The following is a 12,297-nucleotide window of genomic DNA, read 5'->3' as shown; positions in this document are numbered from 1 at the left end:
TTCAACTTTATTAGCATATTCTGGAAGGAAAGATGGTAAATGAATATATTGGTTCAATATAGACTTAGATGCAGCCTTTGGCAGAAAAGAATCATAGGTTCTTAAGAAACTCTATCTTTGTGAAAGACCAGATGGGATGGTTTAGAAAAAAGTAATTCAGACATCCTTCTGGCTGAAGTTACTGCTACTAAAAAGACACCTTTCCATGTGAGAAAGCTGATGTCTACTGATACTGTGGGTTCAAGGATTGATTGAGTCGATGCCTGTGACATAATGGTAAAGTCCCAGGGAGGCACTGGATCTCTTATAGGCAGCCTAAGAAGAAAGGGTCCCTTTAAGTAGGTGTATAATATTTTTAAGGAGACTATAGATGAATTATCCAAGCCTATATGGAAGTTGGAAATCACTGCTAAATTTACCTTGATTGTAGAATAGCTGGAAGCAGCCAAAACCAACACTGAAAGAAACTGTAGAATAGTAGGAACTGGTCCTGAGAATGGGCCTAGATCTTTAGAAAATGCCCAGATAGAAAACCTTTACCATTTGCTACTATAAACCTTCTGAAATGCTATAAGAATGAGAATGTGTATTACTGAAGGGTAAAGCCTGCCATCAATGGCTAGTGCTAAAAATTGGAGGAACCATGTGGTCAGCTTTAAGGATTTCTGATCCAGGGGAGGCAATCCAGATGTGTGAGAAAGGAGGTCTGAAAAGTGGTCCAGCATCCAAGGTGGATGAACTAATAGAGGCAATAAGAAAGGCAACTAAATTTGTCAATGCAAAAAGGGGGCTATGATGATTATCCTGACCTTACTCATCATGCTTTCTGTTTGAATTTGTTCATTAATGGAAGGGGAGGGAAGGCATCAAGGAGACCCTGGGGAAAATGATGGACAAGAGCATCCCTTGGTGACTGTCCCTGTGGAGGAACTAGGGCAAAACAACTGTTGCACTTGTTGAGATAGAAAGCAAAAAGATCACAACATGGTTGCCCCCCAGTCACTAAATATCTCCACAGGCACTACGAGTTTAAAGACCCCTCATGAATCATGAGGATACATCTGCTCAATTTGCCTCCTAGAACATTAGAATTCCTTCAGAGGTCCATTGCTATGAAAAAAACACTGTGAAGACATAAGACATTGCCCATTGCCATATCCTCATGGCTTCTCAAAATAATGGGTAGGAGCATGTTGTTCCCTATATTTAGATACCAGGCTAGAGACATACTGTCTCTCTGAATAGCTATCACACCTCTGGGGAGAGCATCCTGAAAGGCCTGCAATGCTAGGAGGACCACTCTCATCTCCAAATATTAATGTAGAGTTTTGCCTCTGTCTGAAACTAGCATCTTGTATCATGTTTCCCTTGAAATGCACCGCCACCACAGGAGGGAAGCATCTGTTGTCACTATTGCTGCAGGAGGATCCCTCACTAAGGGAAGCCCCTCTGTCAATAATGGGGAAGTTATCCACCAAGTTGCATGATTTCTGCAAGTTGGAGAGATTTGTATCGTTGAATGAGAAGGATTGTGAGCCTGTGACCATTGCACTTCTAAGTTCAAGCTGAAACACTCTCACATGATAACTCACCAAGGCAACCAATAGAATGGTCGAAGACATTAAATCTATCATCTGAAGGATTATCAAGGTCGTGGAAGAATGATGTCTCATGAGACTTGAAACTATTAGATGGAAAGAACCGTATTAGGAGGAAGGCTGACAATGTGAGAAGTTGTATTCAGGTGGCATCCGATTAATTCTATTGTTTGAGTTGGAATTAGTTGACTTTTTCCATGTTGATGGTATTACTCAGTTCCAGAAGCAACCAGAGCAACAGGTCTCTCTGGTAACACAATGTTAGATCCAAGGTAGCTGTTAAGAGCCTGTCATACAAATATGGGAATAGCTGGATCCCTAGTACATGGATCCATGCTGATACTACAGCAATCATTTTGGTGAACATCCTGGTAGCTGTGGTGAGAACAAAGGGCAGCTCCCTAAATTAATAATGGTTGGCTGTCAGCTTGAAACAGAAACTTCTCCTTGAGTACCTCTCTGTCTTTATGTGATAGTATGTGTCCTTGCAACCAAACCAAGAGTATCACGCACGTGGGACAAGCGTGCACGGTCCAAAAGCAACAAGACCTCAGAAAACCAAAACGGACCAGCACATATAGGATGTAAAATAGTAATTTATTGCTTCAATCAATAAATGTGTCAGCAATAGTAAAAACCATGCTGAATAAGCAAACCGGTTTCGGCTAATGTTAGCCTTTCTCAATGCCAAGTATCCATGAAAATGAGTAACAAAACTCCACCATTTTAAAACATATTTATAGTCCCTCTCTTAAAGAGATATTGCCCAATTGTGAAAATTTCAAATGTTCTCACCATATGCAAATGTCCTCATAATATACAACACATGTTCTGAAATAAAATACAAATTTAGACAAAAATAAATATAAATATATCCCATCCAGAAAATCTGGCAGATATAAAACGTATGCTCCAAACATATAATATTTTATAACAAATGTAACAAATATGACACCAAGCAAATAACCTGCCATTATAAATATATTACCAATAGCAATACATACATGGCTGGAATGTATTGTTTAATATTGATGAGACCACCCATGATAAATATAATAAAAATACATATAGCATGGTTATTTGCATACACAGAAAGTTGAAAATGAACATATGTTTTGAACCTAATAAGTTGGTTCTAATGTATTCAATCCTGGTCTGAAGAGACCCCCTAACCTGATAATCCATTTGTTCTACATATCATTGAGTTTCTTATGCCATCCTGCTTTGAATTTTCGATGTAAAGTAATTCTGTCTATGATAATAAATGTGAAATGAGCAGAAGGATGTTCAAGGGTATGTTTATACAAAGCGTTGGTCATACGTTTATTCCTAATCGCACTCATATGTTCACAAACTCTAAATTTGACAGGCCTAGAGGTCTGTCCCACATAAAATGCGGAGCAATTACAAGTGGCCAAATATATAGCCCAATCAGAACTACAATTTGCAAACATCCTGATATCAAAGACCTGAGATGTATTTCTACTAGAAAACTCACGAGTTTTAGGCATGTGTTTACATTTATTTAGTATTGTGATACTGGTTGAGACGAATGTCATTGTAGTCAACATATTCTAGCCTGAGATACCAATTTAACCTTTTGTCATATGTAATAATATGGGTTTTTTCTATTATAGATAGGTAGTGTTGGTGTTTTTGACTACAACATTCTAGAAATGTCTATAGAACATTTCTTTCAATAGGAAATAGATTGCATTTTTATTATTTCTGTTTGGGACTGTTTCAGAAATTTCATAGTATTGTGTTTTTTTTGTATCCTATTGGCTTTTTGAATTATTCCAATATGGATTTAAACGATATCTTACATGGACTAGCAGCTGATAAGGATAATTTGGAGGTGTTTGGCCTGACTACTAATGCCAGTTTAAATATGACTGATTCTACAACCAATGATGAACAAAAATGTAGCTACATATTTACCAAACTAGGGAGACAGATGAGGATTTTACGAACTAATGTTTGGCATATGAAGCTGTTCAAGGCTTATCAAGCTAAGGACATAACACCAAGGGGGTTGAGGGTACGGCTACAACCTTTGGTGGCACATATTGATGATGAGTTATCCAAAGATTGGGCTGAAGCACAACATTCAGCCTCCATGCTTTTTGTAGGATGTTTGTTAAAATATTATGACAGAATAATTACTACTAATCTGTCAGATATTCAATGTTTGTGCTTGGAGGCTGAACAATTTAATAAGCAGCAGTATTATTCTCAGCATGTCTCCAATTTGGCTAAGGATTTGTCTACTCTTGAAAAACAATTGATGAAAAGAAAGATCAACACATTTCAGCGTGATCTTATGGACTATGAAAAAGGGAAACCTTTCATTAGTCAGAAAACAGTTAGATTCAGTGAACCAAAAACAACTCAGAGGGGTAACAATAACAAAAAAAGACCTAGGTCAATTCTCAGACACCAACATATTTCTTCAGATTTTACTTCTGAGGAAGAAACTTCTTCCACCACTGATGGAGAAGTGTCCTCACACCAGGCATCCCCAGTGGCGAAAAGAAGACAGATGCCCCCTTTAGATCAAAGGGTAGGAGGAGGGGGGGCAGAAAACACAGATCTAGGTTCAAATACCCCAACTTTACAGAATCTGTTGAAACAAATGATACAATAACTAACAATGTTCATAATATTTCTTCGACTGTTCTTTCCCCTGCTCAGATTACACTTTTAAATAAAGGATTGAACTTTGTCCCAAGTTCTGTGGTTTCTGAACATGATTTACTAAATGATGTTAACAATTTTTGTAGACTACTCAATCTGAAAATATTTTTTTCAGACAAGAATGACTCTCAAAGATCAACAGAATTTAGATTCAGAAAATCCACTTTTGTTGCTCCAATGAACAAACATGTTTCTATTTTCAGGGAATGTATCATGAAGGAGTTACACTATGCTAATGTATATCAACCACAATTCAATAATTTATCCCCCATGGAAAGACAGGCTTTGTTAGATCTCAAAAACAATCATCAGTTAGTCATTACGATGGCTGACAAAGGAGGTGCCATTGTGGTAATGGATTATCAAGCTTATACCAATGAGGCTCTTCGACAACTATCTGACTCTAGTTATTATAAACAGCTAAATGTTGATCCTACTTTACGTTTCAAGGCTGAAATTGATAGGTTTTTGGAAGTGTCTATCACTCAGGGGGTGATTACGGAACAGGTAGCTAAGGAGTTACAGGTGGAGGAACCTATTCCCCAATACCTGTATCTGTTACCTAAAATTCACAAGGATGCAAAAAACCCCCCAGGCAGACCCATTGTTTCTGGGCGTGGTTCTTTAACTGAACCTCTATCGACCTTCCTTACTGTATATTTAAAACCATTATTGAAACAGATTCGATCGCGTATACAGGATACAACTGAGTTTCTTAATATTGTTCAAGACTCACAACTAGAATCCTCGTGGTGGTTGTGTACCCTTGATGTAGCCTCATTATATACCAGCATACCACATGAATTAGGTATTTTAGCTGTTTCATACTGGCTTTACAAGTCTAAACTATATTCTACAGAATTTAACAATTTTTTGACTAAACTGACCGAATTTGTATTATGTAAAACATTTTTCATTACAACGCCAAGTCTATTGGCAAATTAATGGCACAGCAATGGGGGCCATTCGCCCCCATATATGATCTGTTCATGGGTTATTTTGAGGCGACATATATATATGATACACATCACAACATTTTTTTGCCACATCTAGATATTTGGAGAAGATATTTGGATGATTGTTGGATGGTGTGGCGTGGAAATAAGGAACAACTTTTTAACTTTGTGGACTATCTAAATGACAACAGTTTTGGAATTCGATTTTCAGCTAATATAGAACATGGTAGCATTGTGTTTTTGGATGTTTTGGTTACCAGACTTGAGGATCATACTTTAGCCACGTCGGTCTATAGGAAATTTCCTCAGTACAACACTCTGCTACATGCGGATAGTTGTCATCCACGTCACATCATCCACAACATCCCTAAATCTCAGTTTATGAGGAGGAAAAGAATATGTTCTTCTCCAGAGGATGGCTCCAATTTTTGTGATGACCTTGTCAATAGATTTGTTGATCGTGGATATCAAAAATATACTATTTCCAAATCTTTGAAGACAGTTAACAATTTATCACGTTCTGATTTATTACAATACAAATCCAAACAACAGTTCATGTCTGGATCACGGAACAAGTCCACTCTGAGGTTAGTCACTACATATGGGGCTAATACTAATCGATTTGTTGATATAATTAACCAACATTGGGACATTCTACGCTCACATGAAATCCTGAACCGTATATTACCTCAACAATGTTCTTTCTCTTACCGCAGAGGTAGAAATTTAAATTCTTTTCTAACTCATTATAAGAGATACATTTCACATAACTCATTACAGACCACTTTAGACGGAAAAACACTTAAGGGGAGTTTTCCATGTGGCCATTGTTCATTTTGTAAACACATGCCTAAAACTCGTGAGTTTTCTAGTAGAAATACATCTCAGGTCTTTGATATCAGGATGTTTGCAAATTGTAGTTCTGATTGGGCTATATATTTGGCCACTTGTAATTGCTCCGCATTTTATGTGGGACAGACCTCTAGGCCTGTCAAATTTAGAGTTTGTGAACATATGAGTGCGATTAGGAATAAACGTATGACCAACGCTTTGTATAAACATACCCTTGAACATCCTTCTGCTCATTTCACATTTATTATCATAGACAGAATTACTTTACATCGAAAATTCAAAGCAGGATGGTATAAGAAACTCAATGATATGGAGAACAAATGGATTATTAGGTTAGGGGGTCTCTTCAGACCAGGATTGAATACATTAGAACCAACTTATTAGGTTCAAAACATATGTTCATTTTCAACTTTCTGTGTATGCAAATAACCATGCTATATGTATTTTTATTATATTTATCATGGGTGGTCTCATCAATATTAAACAATACATTCCAGCCATGTATGTATTGCTATTGGTAATATATTTATAATGGCAGGTTATTTGCTTGGTGTCATATTTGTTACATTTGTTATAAAATATTATATGTTTGGAGCATCGTTTATATCTGCCAGATTTTCTGGATGGGATATATTTATATTTATTTTTGTCTAAATTTGTATTTGATTTCAGAACATGTGTTGTATATTATGAGGACATTTGCATATGGTGAGAACATTTGAAATTTTCACAATTGGGCAATATCTCTTTAAGAGAGGGACTATAAATATGTTTTAAAATGGTGGAGTTTTGTTACTCATTTTCATGGATACTTGGCATTGAGAAAGGCTAACATTAGCCGAAACCGGTTTGCTTATTCAGCATGGTTTTTACTATCGCTGACACATTTATTGATTGAAGCAATAAATTACTATTTTACATCCTATATGTGCTGGTCCGTTTTGGTTTTCTATAGTATGTGTCCTTGACATCAGTCAAGCACATCTAGACATCCCTTCTCAGAAGAGGCAAAGTGGACTGACTTGTGACCATCCAGAATTCTGTCAGTTTCATAAAATTAAGTGATGCATTAAGTGACTTAGGTCCAAAATAGGTCTGAGGTCCCTGCTTTCTTGGCAGCTAAAAAGTACCTTGAATAGACTCCGAATCCTTGCTGGTCGTTAGGGACTAGTCGGATGACTCTTCTTTTCAAGCAGCTTTAAAATTTCTGCTATTGCTAGTTCCTGCTGATTGGGTGGAACCTCGGGAACTGATCTTTTCCATTTGGGAGGATGGGAAAATGGAATTATATGGCCTATGGAGCTAATATACAGCACCCAGGAATCTGTTGTTATAGAGGGTGCAGAGACAGTTGCCCTCTGATTGCCTACAGTGCACAGAAGTCAGGCAACCTCTCAGGGGGAAAAAAAGGGTTTCTTGAAAAAACGCCCTCTGAAACCCTGATTTTGCAGTCCTTACCTATGCCTGAGGCAATGTCCATTCTGATGTCATCCTCCTCTACCACGGGGAGGCCTGTCACTAGACATCCCTTGGTAAGATCTCTTTCAATTCATAAAACACATCTTCTCACCAAACCACTGACTCCTAGAAACAGATCTCTGAGGAGTAGAGAAGTAGATTCTAAAAGCAGAGAGGCTTACTGGCTTTTACTCCGAGTTTCCTAACCTTAGGACCAAACCAAGTTTATCCATCATAAGGAGCATTACTAAAATGCATCTTGAAACGTTCCATGACGTCACAAAGATGGATATAAGCATGCTGGTTTACTGTAATGCCAGTGCCTGTTGCCCTCATTGTGTCATCGGCTGCATTAGAAATGAGACGTATGGCCACCATAGATGAGAATTGAAGGATTGATAGCTGAGTTTCCACAGTTTCTGAATATCTGTTGGCAGGAACCCTGAGAGAGATTTGGAGATCTCTTTGGCCAGATCTCTCTAAAATTGAGTGATATATGCTAAATAGTTCATTGCTCATAATGCAAAAGACCCCGAACCATACATTCATTTCCCAAAGTGATCCAATGCCCCTGACTTCTAGTTAGGAGGATGGACCAAAGTGCTCTCATCCAAAAGCTCTTTCTTGGTTGCTGCAGCTACAACCATTGTGGCCACAGGTAGACCCTTGCTCCAATGCTTTCTCTCTAAAGGTGCTGATAACATTTTTGTCTAGCTTCTTGTGGATGGCTTCCACCACATCTGGGTCCTTCCCTGCCTACTGTGCCATGAGGTCAACTAAGGTGTCAATAGAAGGAGCCACCTAGGACGTAGAGGATGTTGGGCCAGAAGCTAAGGCATCCAGGAACACAGACTGTTCTGGAGATGTTTTGGAGAAGGATGTACAGCAGACCATCCCCCACTCCTGTTTCATCAATTACAGGATTTCACTGAAAGTGGCTTCTTCAGATGTGGTCTGTGACTTCAGTGACAGACTCTGGAGAAGAGTCAGTGTGCTTCTGCTTACATATTTGTTTCAGTAAACTTGCTCTGTGGGAATGTCAGAGGGTTCCGAGTCAGACTGGGAGCTTATCAGATAAGCCTCCTGGGACTTGGCTCTGACTGTCCCTATCTAACAGAATGATGATGGATAGAGGCAGATTTGGTACAGAGTTTGGAGAGTGCAGGTATTGATGAATGTATCTCATTCCTCAGATGCAAGAGAACACCCTGAAAAAGCCTCAAAAGCGGATGACGCTATCAGCTCCAAAGGAACCCTCTCAGACAGCATTGGTAAAGACACTTCAGAATTGAGAGGTCTCTACTCTGCAGGCATATCTTGGAGGTGAGCTGTTGAAAACTAAAGCAATGAAAGTTTGGAATGGCTCAGACAGTCTTGGTGATGACCTCTTCTCCCGATCCACAGCTTGGAGGACACAGCTCCAATGGTCTCTGACAGGGGAAGGGATCCAGTCTAAGTCAAAGTGGATAAAGCCATCAGCCCTGACACAGGTATCTTGGCAGGACTTAATTTCTTTTGATGAAGAAAGAAATTCAACAGAGCCGTCCAAGACTTGACCAAAATCTTCCTCAGCAAATAAGATCTGAGGTGATTATGGGGAGCACAGGGAATTATGTATAGGGAAGGAGCTGGAGCCCTTGAGCAAGATCTTCTTAATACGTGCTGAGGTTATATCCCATCATATTCAACAACTCACAGTTGAATTAGACAAAAATAGACAACATTGGATCACCTAGTTTTTAAACAAAATGGAGGATCTTGAAAATAGAGAAAGGAGATGCAACTTAATAATATTCTGTTTAACAGAAGAAACAGAAGGAGATGACCCAGTTTTTTTACCTGCAAAAGAACACTTAGAGTTTTAGATAAACCCATGCCTTTCATTTCAACTCCTCCTCCAAGATCTAAAAAAATCTTTTCTTTCGCTGATAAAGACTTGATTCTTAAAACAGCTTGGGAAAAAGTTACATTAAAATATGGTCAGAACAACACACAAACCTCAAATAATTTTCCTTTCTATAATAAAAATTCATCTATCAAATGTTATCTGAATTTTCAGCAATTTAGAAGAAGCTACTTCCTTCATAAAAACATTAACCTTTTATTCACTGCTGAAGACATGGCCTGGATAACCCCTATCTTAAAAAGATCTCCTGAGAAGAACTCCTGGTCTGACATAAGGAAGAAACACAAAACAGATATATAACCTTGAACAACCCAAAGACTATGAAGAACTCCATATCTTAGCAAAATGACTTTCCTATTCCTTAACATTGTAATATCAAATATTCTTCACAGACTGCATTCACTTTTAAGCAGTAAGTAAAGGGAATATTGGAAGGAAATGAAAAGGAAAGTTGTGAAACAATTGAGTATATACTATACATGTAGATATATATATTATTTTTTAATTCTTCATAATTGAATTATCTAAGTACTAAGTACTGTGTGTGTATGTACAATCTTTTGATAACAAACCTCTTAGTTGTGTTGGTTAGGGGAACTGGGCTTAGAGCTTGATATGAGTTGATGGCTATTGTTGCATAGGTTGATGTTTCATCTGAAGACAGTGAAATGCACTAGTTTTACTTCCCTTAGGAAACTGCACCTCAAAGGTATTTTCCCTTCTGTATTGGCACTCGGTGTTTACAGTGCTGGCACAAGCTGATCTAATTAGTACTTTATTGTAAGCTTACATTATTCAGTCTCATCTGAGTCAAATTTTATTTACATCATCACTTCCTGTATTAGCCTGTAAAAGTTGGTACCATGTTTCTTTTTCACTCATGGATCAGGCACATAGTAGTTTACTTCTCACATTAACATAAGCAATTCATGCCTTAAACTGACAGCTGTTAATACCTTCATAGGCTCTGTTCTTGCTCTTGATTTATCAAGTCTGGTAGCACTTGCTGAATTGTAGCATTTGTGGGATTGGCATGCTGGAATTCACTATTTGTTCTGGCTGGCATTGTGCAGGTTGTTATTATTTTCATATATTGAGCTATGATGCAGATTTGCTGAACCAAAGGCAAAGTGTTAAATCACTTTAGAAAATGTTAAACATGCTTTATTTTTTTTTTTGAGAATCTTGGGATTTTCTGACATAAAGGTGACTGCCTGTTTCCTTCAATATAGATCTCATTCAGTTTGCTTCCTTCATGTTTTCGTGGCAGACGAGATTTCGTTTAATTGTACTGAGTGTGCTTTCCTGCCCTGTTGTGTTCCACTGGTAACATATTGAGCAGAGTTGTGCTTGGTGGTGGAGGGTTTGTTTTTCTTTTATCACCTTTTGCTGAGAATTCTGCACAGGATGGAAACTGCCCTTCTTTTACCTAATTATGTATATCCTTTGATTATACAGAATGTTGTTTTAAGCCAAAATAGTGTTGCAAGGCAGGAAGATCCAAAGAGCAGGATAGTTACATGCTGAGTGTCTGTTCTTAGTCATGGTTTATTGTGCTGGGTAGGAGGAATTTGTATGTTTCATAGTAAAGGATCAGATGGGCAAACAAAGGCGCATTAGAGAAAGGAAAAATAAATAATAGAAGATATTGTGAAAAAAAGAAAAATGAGAAAGATAAAGGGAAATTCAATGAATGTAAGAATAAAAGAGAGTGAGCAGGATGGACAGTGAAGGAGGCAAAGGAGACGAGAATAAGAGAGGGAAATACAAATCCTTATAATTCATAAATCTCCATATTATTGGACTTTTGCTGTAGATTTTATTAATCCTATTAATTCTCTATTCTTTGATAAACTCTCGAGACTAGTTAGATACAGAAGGATAGTCTAGTAGATCTTATGTTTACTAGGCTAGGAATTTTGTGAATTCCATGTATTTAACAGAATTATTCTCTTTGGTTTATTGCTATTTTTATGAAATGTTGTTTTAGCTCTGCAAAAAATTTACAGGTGACATAACTACATAATATTTATTTAGATCAACTTATATTGTTGATTATACTGCAGTCTTATAGTTTATAGATGGATTTAACTCTATCTTTGAATGTCAGTGGTATAAATAATCCAACAAAAAGATCTAACCTGCTTTATTATTTAAAAACAAATAACGCTCAAGTTTATTCCTTCAAGAAACACACGTTAAATATGCAGATAATGTAGGGAATCCTATTGATTATTCAATTTTGGCACAGTCCTCCTTTAAATGCAAGAAAAGACGAGTGCTGATTTTATGTAAAAGATCCCATCCAACCACAGATCTCTTATGAATATGAGAAACAAGATGCCGTCTTAACTTTAAATGTTAAACAACACAACAGATTATTGACTGTAGTAAATGTGTATTGGTTTCCTTGGATGGGACAAAATTTAGTTAAAAAGCACATATACATTATTCTTAATGAATATAAAAGCTTTATAATAATAGGAGGTGACTTCATTTGTTTATTAGATTATTCAGATTCTACCAGTGAAAGAAAACTAAGAATTACTTCAACTGCAAAAATGCTTAGAACTGAATTGAAAAGCTTAATTTAAAAGAAATATTAATTCCAAGAGACTTCAAATCATTACTCCTTACTCATTGTTCCTATAAATATGGTACAGAAATGGGAATTGATAAAATACTATTATCACAGGACATAACTTCAGAAATAACTGCATTCAATATCATACCTTGTCCTATTTCTAATCACAATGCCCTTATTCTAAAATTCCATATATTCTTCAAAAATTATCTTTATAACCAGAATACACTCTTATTTAGCAAAACT

Source organism: Protopterus annectens, chromosome 17.part0, assembly GCF_019279795.1.
Source record: "Protopterus annectens isolate FY-2018-M chromosome 17.part0, PAN1.0, whole genome shotgun sequence".
NCBI lineage: Eukaryota > Metazoa > Chordata > Ceratodontiformes > Protopteridae > Protopterus > Protopterus annectens.
Note: the sequence above shows the minus strand (reverse complement) of the source record.